The 21,252-nt window shown below is 49.3% G+C and overlaps 1 protein-coding gene across 1 annotated transcript in view; it reads left to right on the top strand.

The window, feature by feature from the left end:
* Positions 1-707: 707 nt before the first annotated feature.
* LOC112221340 (ERC protein 2-like) overlaps positions 708-21,252 on the top strand; it is a 60,693-nt gene continuing 40,148 nt past the window's right edge. Inside the window, exon 1 of the mRNA XM_042304112.1 lies at positions 708-1,126. The gene's annotated coding sequence lies outside the window, so the exon portion shown is untranslated. The remainder of the gene's footprint in view (positions 1,127-21,252) is intronic.

Genomic DNA, 21,252 nt, shown 5'->3' with positions numbered 1-21,252 from the left:
TATCAAATAATCTGCCAATATAGGGTAGTAGTTGGCAGAGAAACTAATACCACTGACAGTGTGTCTGTGGTAGATACAGTGGAAGTGAGAGAAGGGGCCCCACTAGTGGAGTTGAAAGGGATGGTGAGGTTGTCATAGTGATCTGAAGCTGATACCTACTAACAACAGAAAAAAAAGACCAACATCACTTTCACATAATAGTTCACAACATTTGGACAATATTGAACTGTTTGTATACCTATAGTATTATTATTTTTTTTTAAATATAAGGGGGCATCAAATCAACTGCCAATATAAGGAAGTAGTGGGCAGAGAAACTTATGCCATGGACATTGCAGAGGAGGTTAGTGGGAGGAGCTATAGGAGGACTGGCTCATTGTAATGGCTGGAATGGAATTAATGGAACAGACTCAGATATGTGGTTTACTTATGTTTGATGTGTTTGATACCATTTCATTTATTTCATTCTAGCCATTACAAATGAGCCCGTCCTCCTATAGCTCCTCCCACCAGCCTCCTCTGGGACATTGGTATACAAACAGTTCAATATTGTCCAAATGTTGTGAACTATTAGGTGACAGTGAGGTTGATTTGTATTATTTCTGTTGATAGTAGGTATCACTATGGCAACCTCACCATCCCTCTCAACTCCACTAGTGGGGCCCCTTCTCTCACTTCTACAGTATCTACCACAGACACACTGTCAGTCAATCAAAGTTCCCTTCTCTGTCAGAGGGACAAATTGTGGAACCTTGTATTCTGGGGTTGATTTTTGTCTGCTGGTTTATCTAAATGTCTTGTAAGTATGAACAATAATATCCTACTATTTTCTAAAAGATAAATAAAACTCAATGTCCAAATGTGGCAGTATTTCCTGCCACACCAGTCGACTAGCTTTCAGGCACTCCCTTATGCTTGTCCCATCGACTACGCTCACGGCGTAATCTCCATCTCCAATCATCGCTGTCCCTTTAATTGTCCCCGCCGCCGTGGGAGAGAGTTTGCGCGTGCTTGTGGCCCGACAGCAGGAGAGGTCGAGAGAATGCTGGGACCGTGGAGCTCGCGCCAATGGACTTGGACACGAGCTGGGCTTTCCGGTGATGGAGAAGGGCCGGTCTGTTGACGGGTAAGAGAGCGACCGAGCCTACTTCTACGAACACCGTCTTGATTTTAGGGCATCTTTAAAAAAATAGATGATTCAAAATGCGTCGTTTTTGTGACTGAGAGGCTTAATTCTTATGTAATGTAGAGATATATACAGCCACGGATAGGAGAAGTAGCTTAATCCCCCTACCCGTGGTCGCACATCGTTTCTACCCCACGGGGTCTGACACGGGCTGGGTGGAATACATCGATGACCGTGACTGTCTCATTAGGCCTGAGTGTTTCCACTTCTGAAGGGATGTTCGACAGGTTGTTGGATTGAGAGCCGTTACATCTCTTATCAGGCATCACCCAGCATCATGCCAAGCGTGCTGTAATAAAACTGTAGCAGTTTTCCCAACGCGCTACTGCTGTGGTCAACTCAGAGACGGCGAATGAGTTATTCTGTGGAGTGGGGTGTAACAAAGCTATGTGTAGCTGCAGAACTTTGGGAATATTGAGATTTTCTTTTGGATCGATATAGGAAGGAATTTCAACATCACCCAGTCCATCAACCCAAAATGATTGAAATTTGACTGACATGTCATGGTACGTAAACTTCCTCCGCTCTGGGTAGAATTGATGCACAAGCGCCGAAAAAATATTGTCCCCAGTATCGGGAAGGGGATTTCATATTGCGGATCACATTAGGTACCAACAGGTTTATTTACGATACTTTAGTACAAAGCTAACCTTTGAATGTTAGAGTTTTTTCAAAGACAATTGATTCACTCCTGTTTCGCGTATCATTGGATGTAGTCTAGGAAAACACTATAAACGAAATATTAAATATTGAGTTATATGATACTGGTTTATGATTTATAATATTATGCAGGGTCGATTGCTGTCAGATAGCGTTTATTGTCTCTCATCCATTGATGGAAAGCGGATTGACAACTCGTGAGATTGACACATATCTAAACCAATGGTCTAACCGTAGATTACCTCAACGCCCGATCTTCTTAGATAAGAGGAGGGATTTCTGGCACGGATTTGCATAGTATCCGCTTCCCGGGCAGTCCTTTTCAGAGGAAAAACGCAAAACCGACCTTAGATCTGTGTCAACGCGGAAGCAGCTGAGCTATGAGGGCACTTTCAACCGTTTCGAAACGCAGTGTTTTACCGCTTAAAAACGTACAGTAGAACCTGGGGGATGTTGGTAGGCTTCAGTGGTGTAAAGTACTTAAGTAAAATACTTTAAAGTACTAATTCATTGTTTTTTTTAAATGGGGATATTTGTACTTAACTATTTATATTTTTGACTACTTTTACTTCACTACATTCCTGAAGAAAATATTGTACTTTTTACTCCATACATTTTCCTTGACACCCAAAAGTACTCGTTACATTTTGAATGCTTAGCAGGACAGGAAAATAGTCAAATTCAGGCACTTGACAGAACATCCCTGGTCCTCCCTACTGCCTCTGTTCTCTGATCACTAAAACACAACATGCTTTGTTTGTAAATGTTGTCTGCATTTTGAAGTGTACCCCTGGCTATCCGTCAAATAAAAACAACACGAAAATGCTGCTGTCTGGTTTGATTAATATAAGGAATATGAAATTATTTGTACTTTTAATATAATACTTTATTATATTTAAACCAAATACTTTTACTCTTACAAAATTATACTCAAGTTTCTTTTTCAAGTTGGGTACTTTTTCACCACTGTAAGCTACTGTTTATGTTAGCAGCTGCTTTTCTCTCTCAATGCCAAATATTTTCTTGGAATAATAGAGAAAGGGACATTTATCAGCGAGCACACAATTAAACACTAACTTTCACTCCACCCACAAGGCAAGAAATCAAATCTTCTCTCTCCTCACTTACCCTGTCTCCATCTCTCTCTCCTCACTTACCCTGTCTCCATTTCTCTCTCCTCTCTTACCCTGTCTCCATCTCTCTCTCTCCTCACTTACCCTGTCTCCATTTCTCTCTCCTCCTTACCCTGTCTCCATCTCTCTCTCCTCACTTACCCTGTCTCCATCTCTCTCTCTCTCACTTACCCTGTCTCCATCTCTCTCTCCTCCTTACCCTGTCTCCATCTCTCTCTCCTCCTTACCCTGTCTCCATCTCTCTCTCCTCCTTACCCTGTCTCCATCTCTCTCTCTCCTGTCTCCATCTCTCTCTCCTCACTTACCCTGTCTCCATCTCTCTCTCCTCTTACCCTGTCTCCATCTCTCTCCCTCCTTACCCTGTCTCCATCTCTCTCCCCACTTACCCTGTCTCCATCTCTCTCTCCTCTTACCCTGTCTCCATCTCTCTCTCCTCACTTACCCTGTCTCCATCTCTCTCTCCTCCTTACCCTGTCTCCATCTCTCTCTCCTCACTTACCCTGTCTCCATCTCTCTCTCCTCACTTACCCTGTCTCCATCTCTCTCTCCTCCTTACCCTGTCTCCATCTCTCTCTCCTCCTTACCCTGTCTCCATCTCTCTCTCTCCTCTTACCCTGTCTCCATCCCTGTCTCCATCTCTCTCTCTCTCACTTACCCTGTCTCCATCTCTCTCTCTCCTTACCCTGTCTCCATCTCTCTCTCCTCTCTTACCCTCTCTCTCCATCTCTCTCTCCTCTCTTACCCTGTCTCCATCTCTCTCTCCTCTCTTACCCTGTCTCCATCTCTCTCTCTCCTCACTTACCCTGTCTCCATCTCTCTCTCTCTCTCTTACCCTGTCTCCATCTCTCTCTCCCTCACTTACCCTGTCTCCATCTCTCTCTCCTCTCTTACCCTGTCTCCATCTCTCTCTCTCCTCTCTTACCCTGTCTCCATCTCTCTCTCTCTCCTCCATCTCCTCTCTGTCTCCATCTCTCTCTCCTCTCTTACCCTGTCTCCATCTCTCTCTCTCCTTACCCTGTCTCCATCTCTCTCTCTCTCTTACCCTGTCTCCATCTCTCTCTCTCTCTCTTACCCTGTCTCCATCTCTCTCTCTCTCTTACCCTGTCTCCATCTCTCTCTCTCTCTCTTACCCTGTCTCCATCTCTCTCCTCTCTCTGTCTCCATCTCTCTCCTCTCTTACCCTGTCTCCATCTCTCTCTCTCCTCTTACCCTGTCTCCACCCTGTCTCCTTCTGTCTCCATCTCTCCTCTCCTTACCCTGTCTCCATCTCTCTCTCTCCTCTCTTACCCTGTCTCCATCTCTCTCTCCTCCCTGTCTCCATCTCTCTCTCCATCTCTCTCTCTCTCCTCTTACCCTGTCTCCATCTCTCTCTCCTCTCTTACCCTGTCTCCATCTCTCTCTCCTCCTTACCCTGTCTCCATCTCTCTCTCCTCTCTTACCCTGTCTCCATCTCTCTCTCCTCCTTACCCTGTCTCCATCTCTCTCTCCTCCTTACCCTGTCTCCATCTCTCTCTCCTCTCTTACCCTGTCTCCATCTCTCTCTCCTCTTACCCTGTCTCCATCTCTCTCTCTCCTCACTTACCCTGTCTCCATCTCTCTCTCCTCCTTACCCTGTCTCCATCTCTCTCTCTCCTCTCTTACCCTGTCTCCATCTCTCTCTCTCCTCTCTTACCCTGTCTCCATCTCTCTCTCCTCTCTTACCCTGTCTCCATCTCTCTCTCTCCTCACTTACCCTGTCTCCATCTCTCTCTCCTCCTTACCCTGTCTCCATCTCTCTCTCCTCACTTACCCTGTCTCCATCTCTCTCTCCTCCCCTTACCCTGTCTCCATCTCTCTCTCTCACTTACCCTGTCTCCATCTCTCTCTCTCACTCCCTGTCTCTCTCTCTCTCCTCTCTTACCCTGTCTCCATCTCTCTCTCCTCTCTTACCCTGTCTCCATCTCTCTCTCCTCACTTACCCTGTCTCCATCTCTCTCTCCTCACTTACCCTGTCTCCATCTCTTTTTCTCCTCTCTTACCCTGTCTCCATCTCTCTCTCTCTCTTCTTACCCTGTCTCCATCTCTCTCTCTCACTTACCCTGTCTCCATCTCTCTCTCTCCTCACTTACCCTGTCTCCATCTCTCTCTCTCTCTCTTACCCTGTCTCCATCTCTCTCTCTCTCTTACCCTGTCTCCATCTCTCTCTCCTCACTTACCCCTGTCTCCATCTCTCTCTCCTCTCTTACCCTGTCTCCATCTCTCTCTCTCCTCTCTTGCCCTGTCTCCATCTCTCTCTCTCTCTCTTACCCTGTCTCCATCTCTCTCCTCACTTACCCTGTCTCATCTCTCTCTCCTCACTTACCCTGTCTCCATCTCTTTCTCCTCTCTTACCCTGTCTCCATCTCTCTCTCCTCTCTTACCCTGTCTCCATCTCTCTCTCCTCTTACCCTGTCTCATCTCTCTCTCTCTCTCTTACCCTGTCTCATCTCTTTCTCCTCCTTACCCTGTCTCCATCTCTCTCCTCTCTTACCTGTCTCCATCTCTCTCTCCTCTCTTATCTCTCCATCTCTCTCTCCTCACCCTGTCTCCATCTCTTTCTCTCTCTTACCCTGTCTCCATCTCTCTCTCTTACCCTGTCTCCATCTCTCTCTCCTCTCTTACCCTGTCTCCATCTCTCTCTCCTCTCTTACCCTGTCTCCATCTCTCTCTCTCTCTCTTACCCTGTCTCATCTCTCTCTCTCCTGTCTCCCCTGTCTCCATCTCTCTCCTCTCTCTCTCCTACCCTGTCTCCATCTCTCTCCTCCCCTGTCTCCATCTCTCTCCTCTCTCCTCTCCATCTCTCTCTCTCCTTACCCTGTCTCCATCTCTCTCTCTCTCTCCCTGTCTCCCTGTCTCTCTCTCTCTTACCCTGTCTCCATCTCTCTCTCCTCTTACTTACCCTGTCTCCATCTCTCTCTCTCTTACTTACCTGTCTCCTCCTCTCTCTCCTCTGTTACCCTGTCTCCATCTCTCTCCCTCTCTTACCCTGTCTCCATCTCTCTCTCTCTCTCTTACCCTGTCTCCATCTCTCTCCTCTTACTGTCTCCATCTCTCTCTCCTCTTACCCTGTCTCCATCTCTCTCCTCTCTTACCCTGTCTCCATCTCTCTCTCTTACCCTGTACTCTCTTACCCTGTCTCCATCTCTCTCCTCTCTTCTCGTTGCCCTGTCTCCATCTCTCTCTCTCTCTCTTACCCTGTCTCCATCTCTCTCTCCTCTCTTACCCTGTCTCCATCTCTCTCTCCTCTGTCTCCATCTCTCTCTCCTCTCTTACCCTGTCTCCATCTCTCTCCTCTCTTACCCTGTCTCCATCTCTCTCTCCTCCTTACCCTGTCTCCATCTCTCTCTCCTCTCTTACCCTGTCTCCATCTCTCTCTCTCCTCTCTTACCCTGTCTCCATCTCTCTCTCTCCTTACCCTGTCTCCATCTCTCTCTCCTCTACTTACCCTGTCTCCATCTCTCTCTCCTCCTTACCCTGTCTCCATCTCTCTCTCCTCATTACCCTGTCTCCATCTCTCTTCTCTCCTCACTTACCCTGTCTCCATCTCTCTCTCCTCCTTACCCTGTCTCCATCTCTTGGTCTCCTCTCTTACCCTGTCTCCATCTCTCTCTCTCCTGTCTCCATCTCTCTCTCCTCCTTACCCTGTCTCCATCTCTCTCTCCTCTTACTCTGTCTCCATCTCTCTCCTCCTTACCCTGTCTCCATCTCTCTCTCCTCTCTTACCCTGTCTCCATCTCTCTCTCCTCTCTTACCCTGTCTCCATCTCTCTCTCTCTTACCCTGTCTCCATCTCTCTCTCTCACTTACCCTGTCTCCATCTCTCTCTCCTCCTCCCTGTCTCCATCTCTCTCCTCCTTACCCTGTCTCCATCTCTCTCTCCTCACTTACCCTGTCTCCATCTCTCTCTCCTCACTTACCCTGTCTCCATCTCCATCTCTCTTACCCTGTCTCCATCTCTCTCCTCACTTTACCCTGTCTCCATCTCTCTCTCTCCTTACCCTGTCTCCATCTCTCTCCTCTCTTACCCTGTCTCCATCTCTCTCTCCTCACTTACCCTGTCTCCATCTCTCTCTCCTCACTTACCCTGTCTCATCTCTTTCTCTCCTCTCTTACCCTGTCTCCATCCTCTCTGTCTCCTGTCTCCATCTCTCTCCTCTTACCCTGTCTCCATCTCTCTCTCCTCCTTACCCTGTCTCCATCTCTCTCTCCACTTACCCTGTCTCCATCTCTCTCTCCTCACTTACCCTGTCTCTCTCTCTCTCTCTTACCCTGTCTCCATCTCTCTCTCCTCTCTTGTCCCTGTCTCCATCTCTCTCTCCTCCCCTGTCTCCATCTCTCTCCTCTCTTACCCTGTCTCCATCTCTCTCTCTCTCTTACCTGTCTCCATCTCTCTTCTACCCTGTCTCCATCTCTCTCCTCACTTACCCTGTCTCCTCTTTCTCTCCTCCTCTCCCTGTCTCCATCTCTCCTCTCTTACCCTGTCTCCATCTCTCTCTCTCCTCTTACCCTGTCTCCATCTCTCTCTCCTCCTTACCCTGTCTCCATCTCTCTCTCTCACTTACCCTGTCTCCATCTCTCTCTCCTCTCTTACCCTGTCTCCATCTCTCTCTCCTCTCTTACCCTGTCTCCATCTCTCTCTCTCCTCTTACCCTGTCTCCATCTCTCTCTCCTCTCTTACCCTGTCTCCATCTCTCTCTCTCCTCCCTGTCTCCATCTCTGTCTCCTCTCCTCCATCTCTCTCTCCTCTTACCCTGTCTCCATCTCTTCTCCTCCTCTGTCTCCATCTCTTTCTCTCCTCTCTTACCCTGTCTCCATCTCTCTCTCCTCTCTCTCTCTCTCACCCTGTCTCCATCTCTTTCCTCTCCTGTCATCTCTCTCTCTCAAATATTTTTCTCCATCTCTCTCTCCTCTTACCCTGTCTCCATCTCTCTCCTCTCTTACCCTGTCTCCATCTCTCTCTCTCTCTTACCCTGTCTCCATCTCTCTCTCCTCCTTACCCTGTCTCCATCTCTCTCTCTCTCTTCTCCATCTCTGTCTCCATCTCTTCTCTCTCTCTCTCTCTTACCCTGTCTCCATCTCTCTCTCCTCTGTTACCTGTCTCCATCTCTCTCTCTCCTCACTTACCCTGTCTCCATCTCTCTCTCTTTCTCTCTCTTACCCTGTCTCCATCTCTCTTTCACTATACCCTGTCTCTCCTCTCTTACCCTGTCTCCATCTCTCTCCTCTCTTACCCTGTCTCCATCTCTCTCTCTCCATCTCTTCTCCTCACTTACCCTGTCTCCATCTCTCTCTCCTCTCTTACCCTGTCTCCATCTCTCTCTCCTCTACCCTGTCTCCATCTCTCTCTCCTCCTTACCCTGTCTCCATCTCTCTCTCCTCATTACCTTTGTCTCCATCTCTTTCTCTCTTACCCTGTCTCCATCTCTCTCTCCTCATTACCCTGTCTCCATCTCTCTCTCTCCTTACCCTGTCTCATCTCTCTCTCTCCTCTCTTACCCTGTCTCCATCTCTCTCTCTCCTCACTTACCCTGTCTCCATCTCTCTCTCTCCTCCTTACCCTGTCTCCATCTCTCTCTCCTCTCTTACCCTGTCTCCATCTCTCTCTCTCTCTCTTACCCTGTCTCATCTCTCTCTCCTGTCTCCCTGTCTCTCTCTCTCCCTCTCTTACCCTGTCTCCATCTCTCTCTCTCTCTCTCTCCTCCTTACCCTGTCTCCATCTCTCTTCCTTACCCTGTCTCCATCTCTCTCTCCTCCTTACCCTGTCTCCATCTCTTTCTCTCCTCTCTTACCCTGTCTCCATCTCTCTCTCTTCTCTCTCCTTGTGTCTCCTGTCTCTCTCTCCTCTCTTACCCTGTCTCCATCTCTCTCTCCTCTCACTTACCCTGTCTCCATCTCTCTCTCCTCACTTACCCTGTCTCCATCTCTCTCTCCTCTTACCCTGTCTCCATCTCTCTCTCTCTCTCTTACCCTGTCTCCATCTCTCTCTCCTCTCTTACCTCTGTCTCCCTGTCTCCATCTCTCTCTCCTCCTTACCCCTGTCTCCATCTCTCTCTCCTCTCTTACCCTGTCTCCATCTCTCTCTCCTCTCTTACCCTGTCTCCATCTCTCCTCTCCCTGTCCTCTCTCTCTCCTTACCCTGTCTCCATCTCTCTCTCCTCTCTTACCTGTCTCCATCTCTCTCTCTCCTCATCACCCTGTCTCCATCTCTCTCTCCTCTCTTACCCTGTCTCCATCTCTCTCTTACCCTGTCTCCATCTCTCTCTCCTTACCCTGTCTCCATCTCTCTCTCTCTTTACCCTGTCTCCATCTCTACCCTGTCTCCATCTCTCTCTCCTCCTTACCCTGTCTCCATCTCTCTCTCTCTCACTTACCCTGTCTGTCTCATCTCTCTCCTCTTTGGTCTCCATCTCCTCTTACCCTGTCTCCATCTCTCTCTCCTCTCTTACTGTCTCCATCTCTCTCTCCTCTTACCTGTCTCCATCTTCTCCTCCCCTGTCTCCATCTCTCTCTCCTCTCTTACCCTGTCTCCATCTCTCTCTCCTCTCTTACCCTGTCTCCATCTCTCTCTCCTCATTACCCTGTCTCCTCTCTTACCCTGTCTCCATCTCTCTCTCTCCTCTCTTACCCTGTCTCCATCTCTCTCTCCTCTCTTACCCTGTCTCCATCTCTCTCTCCTCACTTACCCTGTCTCCATCTCTCTCTCCTCCTTACCCTGTCTCCATCTCTCTCTCCTCACTTACCCTGTCTCCATCTCTCCTTCTCTCCTCTCTTACCCTGTCTCCATCTCTCTCCTCACTTTCCCTGTCTCCATCTCTCTCTCCTCACTTACCCTGTCTCCATCTCTCTCCCTCTCTCTCCATCTCTCCTCCTTACTTACCCTGTCTCCATCTCTCTCTCCTCGCCCCTGTCTCCATCTCTCTCCTCTCCCTGTCTCCATCTCTCTCTCCCTTACCCTGTCTCCTCTCCTCCTTACCCTGTCTCCATCTCTTTCTCTCCTTTACCCTGTCTCCATCTCTCTCTCCTCTCCCTGTCTCATCTCTCTCTCCTCACTTACCCTGTCTCATCTCTTTCTCTCCTCACTTACCCTGTCTCCATCTCTTTCTCTCCTCTCTTACCCTGTCTCCATCTCTCTCTCTCTTACCCTGTCTCCATCTCTCTCTCCTCCTCTCTTACCCTGTCTCCATCTCTCTTCTCCTCTTACCCTGTCTCCATCTCTCTCTCCTCACTTACCCTGTCTCATCTCTCTCTCTCTCTTACCCTGTCTCCATCTCTCTCTCCTCTTACCCTGTCTCCATCTCTCTCTCCTCTCTTACCCTGTCTCCATCTCTCTCTCCTCTTACCCTGTCTCCATCTCTCTCCTCCTTACCCTGTCTCCATCTCTTTCTCTCCTCTCTCTCCATCTCTTTCCTCCTTCTTACCCTGTCTCTCTCTCTCCTCTCTTACCCTGTCTCTCTGTCTCCTCCTTACCCTGTCTCCATCTCTCTCTCTCTCTTGTCTCCCTGTCTCCATCTCTCCATCTCTCTCTCTCTTACCCTGTCTCCATCTCTCTCTCTCACTTACCCTGTCTCCATCTCTCTCTCCTCTTACCCTGTCTCCATCTCTCTCTCCTTACCCTGTCTCCATCTCTCTTCCTTACCTGCCTCTCCATCTCTCTCCTCCTTACCCTGTCTCCATCTCTCTCTCTCCTTACCCTGTCTCCTCTCTCTCTCTCTTCCCTGTCTCCATCTCTCTCTCTCCCTGTCTCCATCTCCTCTCTCCTTACCCTGTCTCCATCTCTCTCTCCTCTCTTACCCTGTCTCCATCTCTTCTCTCTCCTCTTACCCTGTCTCCATCTCTCTCTCCTCTCTTACCCTGTCTCCATCTCTCTCTCCTCCTTACCCTGTCTCCATCTCTTGTCTCTCTCTCTCTCTTACCCTGTCTCCATCTCTCTCTCTGTTACCCTGTCTCCATCTCTCTCTCCTCTCTTACCCTGTCTCCATCTCTCTCCTCTCTTACCCTGTCTCCATCTCTCTCTCCTTACCCTGTCTCCGTCTCTCTCTCTCTCTTACCTGTCTCCATCTCTCTCTCCTCTCTCCATCTCTCTCTCTCTCTCCTTCCCTGTCTCCATCTCTCTTCTCCTCTCTTACCCTGTCTCCATCTCTTTCTCTCCTCACTTACCCTGTCTCCATCTCTCTCCTCTCTTACCCTGTCTCCATCTCTCTCTCTGTCTCATCTCTCTCTCCTCCTTACCCTGTCTCTATCTCTCTCTCCAACCCTGTCTCCATCTCTCTCTCCTCTTACCCTGTCTCCATCTCTCTCTCCTCTTACCCTGTCTCCATCTCTCTCTCCTCCTTACCCTGTCTCCATCTCTCTCTCATCTTACCCTGTCTCCATCTCTCTCTCCTCATTACCCTGTCTCCATCTCTCTCCTCACTTACCCTGTCTCATCTCTCTCTCCTCCCTTCTCCATCTCTGTCTCCATCTCTCTCTCTCCTTACCCTGTCTCCATCTCTCTCTCCTAATCTCTCTCTCCTCCTTACCCTGTCTCCATCTCTCTCTCCTCACTTACCCTGTCTCCATCTCTTTCTCTCCTCACCCTTACCTTTCTGTCTCCATGTCTCTTTCTCTCCTCTCTTACCCTGTCTCCATCTCTCTCTCCTCACTTACCCTGTCTCATCTCTCTCTCCTCACTTACCCTGTCTCCATCTCTCTCCCTCCCTTACCCTGTCTCCATCTCTCTCCTCACTTTCCCTGTCTCCATCTCTCTCTCCTCTCTTACCCTGTCTCCATCTCTCTCTCCTCACTCCTTGCCCTGTCTCCATCTCTCTCTCCACATCTCTCTCTCCACCCTGTCTCCATCTCTCTCTCCTCCTACCCTGTCTCCATCTCTCTCTCCTCCTTACCCTGTCTCCATCTCTCTCTCCTCACTTACCCTGTCTCCATCTCTTTCTCTCCTCTCTTACCCTGTCTCCATCTCTCTCTCCTTCTTACCCTGTCTCCATCTCTCTCTCACTTACCCTGTCTCCTCTCTCTCTCTCTCTGTCTCTCTCTCTCCTCACTTACCCTGTCTCCATCTCTCTCTCCTCACTTACCCTGTCTCCATCTCTCTCTCCTCCTTACCCTGTCTCCATCTCTCTCCTCACTTACCCTGTCTCCATCTCTCTCTCCTCTCTTACCCTGTCTCCATCTCTCTCTCCTCCTTACCCTGTCTCCATCTCTCTCTCTCTACTTACCCTGTCTCCATCTCTCTCTCCTCACACCCTGTCTCCATCTCTCTCTCCTCCTTACCTGTCTCATCTCTCTCTCCTCCTTACCCTGTCTCCATCTCTCTCTCCTCCTTACCCTGTCTCCATCTCTCTCTCCTCCTTACCCTGTCTCCATCTCTCTCCTCCTTACCCTGTCTCCATCTCTCTCTCCTCACTTACCCTGTCTCCATCTCTTTCTCTCCTCACTTACCCTGTCTCCATCTCTTTCTCTCCTCTCTACTTACCCTGTCTCCATCTCTCTCTCCTCCTTACCCTGTCTCATCTCTCTCCTCACTTACCCTGTCTCCATCTCTCTCCTCTCCCTGTCTCCATCTCTCTCTCCTTTCCCTGTCTCCATCTCTCCTCTCCATCTTACCCTGTCTCCATCTCTCTCCTCACTTACCCTGTCTCCATCTCTCTCTCCTCACTTACCCTGTCTCCATCTCTCTCTCCTCCACTTACCCTGTCTCCATCTCTCCTCTCCTTACCCTGTCTCCATCTCTCTCTCCTCTACCCTTACCTGTCTCCATCTCTCATCTCTCTCCCACTTACCCTGTCTCCATCTCTCTCTCCCTCCTTACCCTGTCTCCATCTCTCTCTCCTCTTACCCTGTCTCCATCTCTTTCTCTCCTCACTTACCCTGTCTCCATCTCTTTCTCTCCTCTCTTACCCTGTCTCCATCTCTCTCTCCTCTACTTACCCTGTCTCCATCTCTCTCTCCTCACTTACCCTGTCTCCATCTCTCTCTCTCCTTGCCTTACCCTCTCTCTTCTTGCCATCTCCATCTCCACTTACCTGTCTCCATCTCTCTCTCCTCTCTTACCCTGTCTCCATCTCTCTCTCTCCTTACCCTGTCTCCATCTCTCTCTCCTTACTTACCCTGTCTCCATCTCTTTCTCTCCTCCTTGCCTGTCCCTGTCTCCATCTCTCTCTCCCTCACTTACCCTGTCTCATCTCTCTCTCTCCTCACTTGGTCTCCATCTCTCTCTCTTACCCTGTCTCCATCTCTCTCTCCTCACTTACCCTGTCTCCATCTCTCTCTCCTCCTTACCCTGTCTCCATCTCTTTCTCTCCTCACTTTCTCCATCTCTTTCTCCTCAACCTTTCTCTCTCCATCTCTGTCTCTATCTCTCTTACCCCTGTCTCCATCTCTCTCTCCTTACTTCTCCATCCTCTGTCTCATCTCTCTCTCCTCTCTCTTACCCTGTCTCTATCTCTCTCTCCTCACTTACCCTGTCTCCATCTCTCTCCTCACTTACCCTGTCTCCATCTCTCTCTCCTCTTACCCTGTCTCCATCTCTCTCTCACTTACCTGTCTCCATCTCTCTCTCCTCCTTCCTGTCTCCATCTCTCTCCTCACTTACCCTGTCTCCATCTCTCTCCCTCTCTCCATCTTCTCTCCTCACTTACCCTGTCTCCATCTCTCTCTCCTTACTTACCCTGTCTCCATCTCTTTTCCTCACGTACCCTGTCTCCATCTCTCTCTCCTCAACCCTGTCTCATCTCTCTCTCCTCCTTACCCTGTCTCCATCTCTCTCTCCTCCTTACCCTGTCTCCATCTCTCTCTCCTCACTTACCCTGTCTCCATCTCTCTCTCCTCCTTACCCTGTCTCCATCTCTCTCTCTCTGTCTCCATCTCTTTGTCTCCATCTCTTCTCTCCTCCTTCTCCTCTCTCTCCATCTCTTTACCCTGTCTCTCTCTCTTACCCTGTCTCCATCTCTCTCTCCTTACTTACCCTGTCTCCATCTCTCTCCTCCTTACCCTGTCTCCATCTCTCTCTCCCTCACTTACCCTGTCTCCATCTCTTTCTCTCCTCTCACTTACCCTGTCTCCATCTCTCTCTCCTCTCTTACCCTGTCTCCATCTCTCTCTCCTCTCTTACCCTGTCTCCATCTCTCTCTCCTCACTTACCCTGTCTCCATCTCTCTCCTCACTTACCCTGTCTCCATCTCTCCCTCCTTACCCTGTCTCCATCTCTCTCTCCTCTTACCTGTCTCCATCTCTTCTCCTCACTTACCCTGTCTCCATCTCTCTCTCCTCCTTACCCCGTCTCCATCTCTCTCTCCTCTCCCTCTCCATCTCCTCCTTACCCTGTCTCCATCTCTCTCTCCTCCTTACCCTGTCTCCATCTCTCTCTCCTCCTTACCCTGTCTCCATCTCTCTCTCTCACTTACCCTGTCTCCATCTCTCCTCCTTACCCTGTCTCCATCTCTCTCTCCTTGCCCTGTCTCCATCTCTCTCTCCTCCTTACCCTGTCTCCATCTCTCTCTCCTCACTTACCCTGTCTCCATCTCTCTCCTCACTTACCCTGTCTCCATCTCTCTCTCCTCACTTACCCTGTCTCCATCTCTCTCTCCTCACGTGCCCTGTCTCCATCTCTCTCCACTTACCCTGTCTCCATCTCTCTCTCTCACTTACCCTGTCTCCATCTCTCTCCTCACTTACCCTGTCTCCATCTCTCTCTCCTCTCTTACCCTGTCTCCATCTCTCTCTCCTCACTTACCCTGTCTCCATCTCTCTCTCCTCACTCATGCCTGTCTCCATCTCTCTCCTCACTTACCCTGTCTCCATCTCTTTCTCCTCCTTACCCTGTCTCCATCTCTTTCTTACCCTGTCCATCTCTCTCTCTCCTTACCCTGTCTCCATCTCTCTCTCCTCCTTACCCTGTCTCCATCTCTCTCTCCTACCTTACCCTGTCTCCATCTCTCTCTCCTCACTTACCCTGTCTCCATCTCTCTCTCCTCCTTACCCTGTCTCCATCTCTCTCTCCTTACTTACCCTGTCTCCATCTCTTCTCTCCTTACCCTGTCTCTCTCTCTCTCCTCTTACCCTGTCTCCATCTCTCTCTCCTCCTTACCCTGTCTCCATCTCTCTCTCTCCTCTTACCCTGTCTCCATCTCTCTCTCCTCCTTACCCTGTCTCCATCTCTCTCTCCTCCTTACCCTGTCTCCATCTCTCTCTCCTCACTTACCCTGTCTCCATCTCTCTCTCCTCCTTACCCTGTCTCCATCTCTCTCTCCTCACTTACCCTGTCTCCATCTCTCTCTCCTCCTTACCCTGTCTCCATCTCTCTCTCCTCCTTACCCTGTCTCCATCTCTCTCCCTCACTTACCCTGTCTCCATCTCTCTCTCCTCGCTTACCCTGTCTCCATCTCTCTCTCTCACTTACCCTGTCTCCATCTCTCTCTCCTCACTTACCCTGTCTCCATCTCTCTCTCCTCACTTACCCTGTCTCCATCTCTCTCTCCTCACTTACCCTGTCTCCATCTCTCTCCCTCGTTACCCTGTCTCCATCTCTCTCCCTCCTTACCCTGTCTCCATCTCTCTCTCCTCACTTACCCTGTCTCCATCTCTCTCTCTCACTTACCCTGTCTCCATCTCTCTCTCCTCACTTACCCTGTCTCCATCTCTCTCTCCTCACTTACCCTGTCTCCATCTCTCTCTCCTCTCTTACCCTGTCTCCATCTCTCTCTCCTCCTTACCCTGTCTCCATCTCTCTCTCCTCACTTACCCTGTCTCCATCTCTCTCTCCTCACTTACCCTGTCTCCATCTCTCTCTCTCCCTCTTACCCTGTCTCCATCTCTCTCTCCTCGCTTACCCTGTCTCCATCTCTCTCTCTCTCTCCTCACTTACCCTGTCTCCATCTCTTTCTCTCCTCTCTTACCCTGTCTCCATCTCTCTCTCCTTCTTACCCTGTCTCCATCTCTCTCTCCTCACTTACCCTGTCTCCATCTCTCTCCTCGCTTACCCTGTCTCCATCTCTCTCTCCTCTCTTACCCTGTCTCCATCTCTCTCTCCCTCTCTTACCCTGTCTCCATCTCTCTCTCCTCACTTACCCTGTCTCCATCTCTCTCTCCTCACTTACCCTGTCTCCATCTCTCTCTCCTCACTTACCCTGTCTCCATCTCTCTCTCCTCTCTTACCCTGTCTCCATCTCTCTCTCTCACTTACCCTGTCTCCATCTCTCTCTCCTCACTTACCCTGTCTCCATCTCTCTCTCTCCTCTCTTACCCTGTCTCCATCTCTCTCTCCTCTCTTACCCTGTCTCCATCTCTCTCTCCTCACTTACCCTGTCTCCATCTCTCTCTCCTCACTTACCCTGTCTCCATCTCTCTCCCTCACTTACCCTGTCTCCATCTCTCTCTCCTCACTTACCCTGTCTCCATCTCTCTCTCTCTTACCCTGTCTCCATCTCTCTCTCCTCACTTACCCTGTCTCCATCTCTCTCTCCTCTCTTACCCTGTCTCCATCTCTCTCTCTCTCTTACCCTGTCTCCATCTCTCTCTCCTCACTTACCCTGTCTCCATCTCTCTCTCCTCACTTACCCTGTCTCATCTCTCTCTCCTCACTTACCCTGTCTCTATCTCTCTCTCCTCACTTACCCTGTCTCCATCTCTCTCTCCTCACTTACCCTGTCTCCATCTCTCTCTCCTCTCTTACCCTGTCTCCATCTCTCTCTCCTCACTTACCCTGTCTCCATCTCTCTCTCCTCACTTACCCTGTCTCCATCTCTCTCTCCTCACGTACCCTGTCTCCATCTCTCTCTCCTCTCTTACCCTGTCTCCATCTCTCTCTCCTCACTTACCCTGTCTCCATCTCTCTCTCTCCTCACTTACCCTGTCTCCATCTCTCTCTCCTCACTTACCCTGTCTCCATCTCTCTCTCCTCACTTACCCTGTCTCCATCTCTCTCTCCTCACTTACCCTGTCTCCATCTCTCTCTCCTCACTTACCCTGTCTCCATCTCTCTCTCCTCACTTACCCTGTCTCCATCTCTTTCTCTCCTCTCTTACCCTGTCTCCATCTCTCTCTCCTTACTTACCCTGTCTCATCTCTCTCTCCTCACTTACCCTGTCTCTATCTCTCTCTCCTCACTTACCCTGTCTCCATCTCTCTCTCCTCACTTACCCTGTCTCCATCTCTCTCTCCTCACTTACCCTGTCTCATCTCTCTCTCCTCACTTACCCTGTCTCCATCTCTCTCTCCTCTCTTACCCTGTCTCCATCTCTCTCTCTCCTCTCTTACCCTGTCTCCATCTCTCTCCTCACTTACCCTGTCTCCATCTCTCTCTCCTCTCTTACCCTGTCTCCATCTCTCTCTCTCCTCTCTTACCCTGTCTCCATCTCTCTCTCCTCTCTTACCCTGTCTCTATCTCTCTCTCCTCTCTTACCCTGTCTCCATCTCTCTCTCTCTCCTCACTTACCCTGTCTCCATCTCTCTCTCCTCACTTACCCTGTCTCCATCTCTCTCTCTCCTCACTTACCCTGTCTCCATCTCTCTCTCCTCACTTACCCTGTCTCCATCTCTCTCTCCTCTCTTACCCTGTCTCCATCTCTCTCTCCTCCTTACCCTGTCTCCATCTCTCTCTCCTCTCTTGCCCTGTCTCCATCTCTCTCTCCTCCTTACCCTGTCTCCTCTCTCTCTCTCTCCTCTCTTACCCTGTCTCCATCTCTCTCTCCTCTCTTACCCTGTCTCCATCTCTCTCTCCTCTCTTACCCTGTCTCTCTCTCTCTCTCCTCCTCACTTACCCTGTCTCCATCTCTCTCTCCTCTCTTACCCTGTCTCCATCTCTCTCTCTCTTACCCTGTCTCCATCTCTCTCCTCTTACCCTGTCTCCATCTCTCTCTCCTCTCTTACCCTGTCTCCATCTCTCTCTCTCTCTTACCCTGTCTCCATCTCTCTCTCCTCACTTACCCTGTCTCCATCTCTCTCTCCTCTCTTACCCTGTCTCCATCTCTCTCCTCCTCTCTTACCCTGTCTCCATCTCTCTCTCCTCTTTACCCTGTCTCCATCTCTCTCTCTCACTTACCCTGTCTCCATCTCTCTCTCCTCACTTACCCTGTCTCCATCTCTCTCTCCTCCTTACCCTGTCTCCATCTCTCTCTCCTCTCTTACCCTGTCTCCATCTCTCTCTCCTCACTTACCCTGTCTCATCTCTCTCTCTCCTCACTTACCCTGTCTCCATCTCTCTCTCCTCCTTACCCTGTCTCCATCTCTCTCTCCTCACTTACCCTGTCTCCATCTCTTTCTCTCCTCACTTACCCTGTCTCCATCTCTTTCTCTCCTCTCTTACCCTGTCTCCATCTCTCTCTCCTTACTTACCCTGTCTCATCTCTCTCTCCTCACTTACCCTGTCTCTATCTCTCTCTCCTCACTTACCCTGTCTCCATCTCTCTCTCCTCACTTACCCTGTCTCCATCTCTCTCTCTCACTTACCCTGTCTCCATCTCTCTCCTCCTCTTACCCTGTCTCCATCTCTCTCTCCTCCTTACCCTGTCTCCATCTCTCTCTCCTCCTTACCCTGTCTCCATCTCTCTCTCCTCACTTACCCTGTCTCCATCTCTCTCTCCTCACTTACCCTGTCTCCATCTCTCTCTCCTCACTTACCCTGTCTCCATCTCTCTCTCCTCACTTACCCTGTCTCCATCTCTCTCTCCTCCTTACCCTGTCTCCATCTCTCTCTCCTCACTTACCCTGTCTCCATCTCTCTCTCTCACTTACCCTGTCTCCATCTCTCTCTCCTCACTTACCCTGTCTCCATCTCTCTCTCCTCACTTACCCTGTCTCCATCTCTCTCTCCTTCCTGTCTCCATCTTACCCTGTCTCCATCTCTCTCTCCTCACTTACCCTGTCTCCATCTCTCTCTCCTCACTTACCCTGTCTCCATCTCTCTCTCCTCACTTACCCTGTCTCATCTCTTTCTCTCCTCACTTACCCTGTCTCCATCTCTCTCTCCTCACTTACCCTGTCTCCATCTCTCTCTCCTCTCTTACCCTGTCTCCATCTCTCTCTCCTCACTTACCCTGTCTCCATCTCTCTCTCCTCACTTACCCTGTCTCCATCTCTCTCTCCCTCACTTACCCTGTCTCCATCTCTCTCTCCTCACTTACCCTGTCTCATCTCTCTCTCCTCACTTACCCTGTCTCCATCTCTCTCCTCTCTTACCCTGTCTCCATCTCTCTCCTCCTCTTACCCTGTCTCCATCTCTCTCTCCTCACTTACCCTGTCTCATCTCTCTCTCTCCTCACTTACCCTGTCTCATCTCTTTCTCCTCACTTACCCTGTCTCCATCTCTCTCTCCTTACTTACCCTGTCTCCATCTCTCTCTCCTCTCTTACCCTGTCTCATCTCTTTCTCTCCTCTGTTACTCTGTCTCCATCTCTCTCCTCTCTTACCCTGTCTCCATCTCTCTCCTCTCTTACCCTGTCTCATCTCTTTCTCTCCTCTGTTACCCTGTCTCCATCTCTCTCTCCTCTTACCCTGTCTCCATCTCTCTCTCTCTCTGTTACCCTGTCTCCATCTCTTTCTCTCCTCTGTTACCCTGTCTCCATCTCTCTCTCCTCTGTTACCCTGTCTCCATCTCTTTCTCTCCTCTGTTACCCTGTCTCCATCTCTCTCCTCTGTTACCCTGTCTCCATCTCTCTCTCCTCTCTTACCCTGTCTCCATCTCTTTCTCTCCTCTCTTACCCTGTCTCCATCTTTTTCCTCTCCCTGTCTCCATCTCTTTCCTCTGTTACCCTGTCTCCATCTCTTCTCTCTTCAATTCCCTGTCTCCATCTGGCTCTCCATGGGTTAACATTGCCATCTCTCTAGACAACATACAAAGTGAATCTCTAAAGTGAAAAACAACAAAAATTAACCTGTCTCCATTCACATCTCCTTTCAAACCCTGTAAAGACATTACAAATCTCTTTATTATAGAAATATCCTACACTGTTTTAACAATGTACAAATGTTAAATCTCAAGATAAAAACTCCATAAATTACCCTGTATTTACAATGGTGTTTGTTCTTCACTGGTTGCCCTTTTCTCTGTCTCACAAATCTTGTCTGTTATGGAAATGTCTGGGTCTCCACACTGTGGAACTTACAAAATGGTTAAAGGACACAAGATAAAATAAATAAGCATAAATATGGGTTGTATTTACACCCAAATGTGATGGACACTGTGGATTTCACCCAATAGATATGGGAGTTTTTCAAAATTGGATTTGTTTTCGAATTCTTTGTGGATCTGTGTAATCTGTCTTTTTAAATATGTCTCTCTAATATGGTCATACATTGGGCAGGAGGTTAGGAAGTGCAGCTCAGTTTCCACCTCATTTTGTGGGCAGTGAGCACATAGCCTGTCTTCTCTTGAGAGCCATGTCTGCCTACGGCGGCCTTTCTCAATAGCAAGGCTATGCTCACTGAGTCTGTACATAGTCAAAGCTTTCCTTAATTTTGGGTCAGTCACACTGGTCAGGTATTCTGCCGCTGTGTACTCTGTGTAGGGCCAAATAGCATTCTAGTTTGCTCTGTTTTTTTTGTTAATTCTTTCCAATGTGTTAAGTAATTATCTTTTTGTTTTCTCATGATTTGGTTGGGTCTAATTGTGCTGCTGTCCTGGGGCTCTGTGTGTTTGTGTTTGTGAACAGAGCCCCAGGACCAGCTTGCTTAGGGGACTCTTCTCCAGGTTCATCTCTCTGTAGGTGATGGCCCTGTAGCATTCTAGTTTGCTCTGTTTTTTGTTAATTCTTTCCAATGTGTTAACAGAGCATGTTCCAGGTTCATCTCTCTGTAGGTGATGGCTTTGGAAGGTTTGTGAATCGCTTCCTTTTAGGTGGTTGTAGAATTTAACAGCTCTTTTCTGGATTTTGATAATTAGTGGGTATCCCTAATTCTGCTCTGCATGCATTATTTGGTGTTCTACGTTGTACACAGAGGATATTTTTGCAGAGTTCTGCGTGCAGAGTCTCAATTTGGTGTTTGTCCCATTTTGTGAAGTCTTGGTTGGTGAGCGGACCCCAGACCTCACAACCATAAAGGGCAATGGGCTCTATGACTGATTCAAGTATTTTTAGCCAAATCCCAATTGGTATCCATCTCTCTCTCTCCTCTCTTACCCTGTCTCCATCTCTCTCTCCTCTCTTACCCTGTGTCTCTCTCTCTCTCCTCCTTACCCTGTCTCCATCTCTCTCTCTCCTCCTTACCCTGTCTCCATCTCTCCCTCCTCCTTACCCTGTCTCCATCTCTCTCTCCCCACTTACCC

The sequence above is a fragment of the Oncorhynchus tshawytscha genome, linkage group LG22, assembly GCF_018296145.1.
Source record: "Oncorhynchus tshawytscha isolate Ot180627B linkage group LG22, Otsh_v2.0, whole genome shotgun sequence".
NCBI classification, from domain to species: domain Eukaryota; kingdom Metazoa; phylum Chordata; class Actinopteri; order Salmoniformes; family Salmonidae; genus Oncorhynchus; species Oncorhynchus tshawytscha.
The sequence above is the reverse complement of the archived record's forward strand: the minus strand, read 5'-3'. Positions and strand labels throughout refer to the sequence as shown.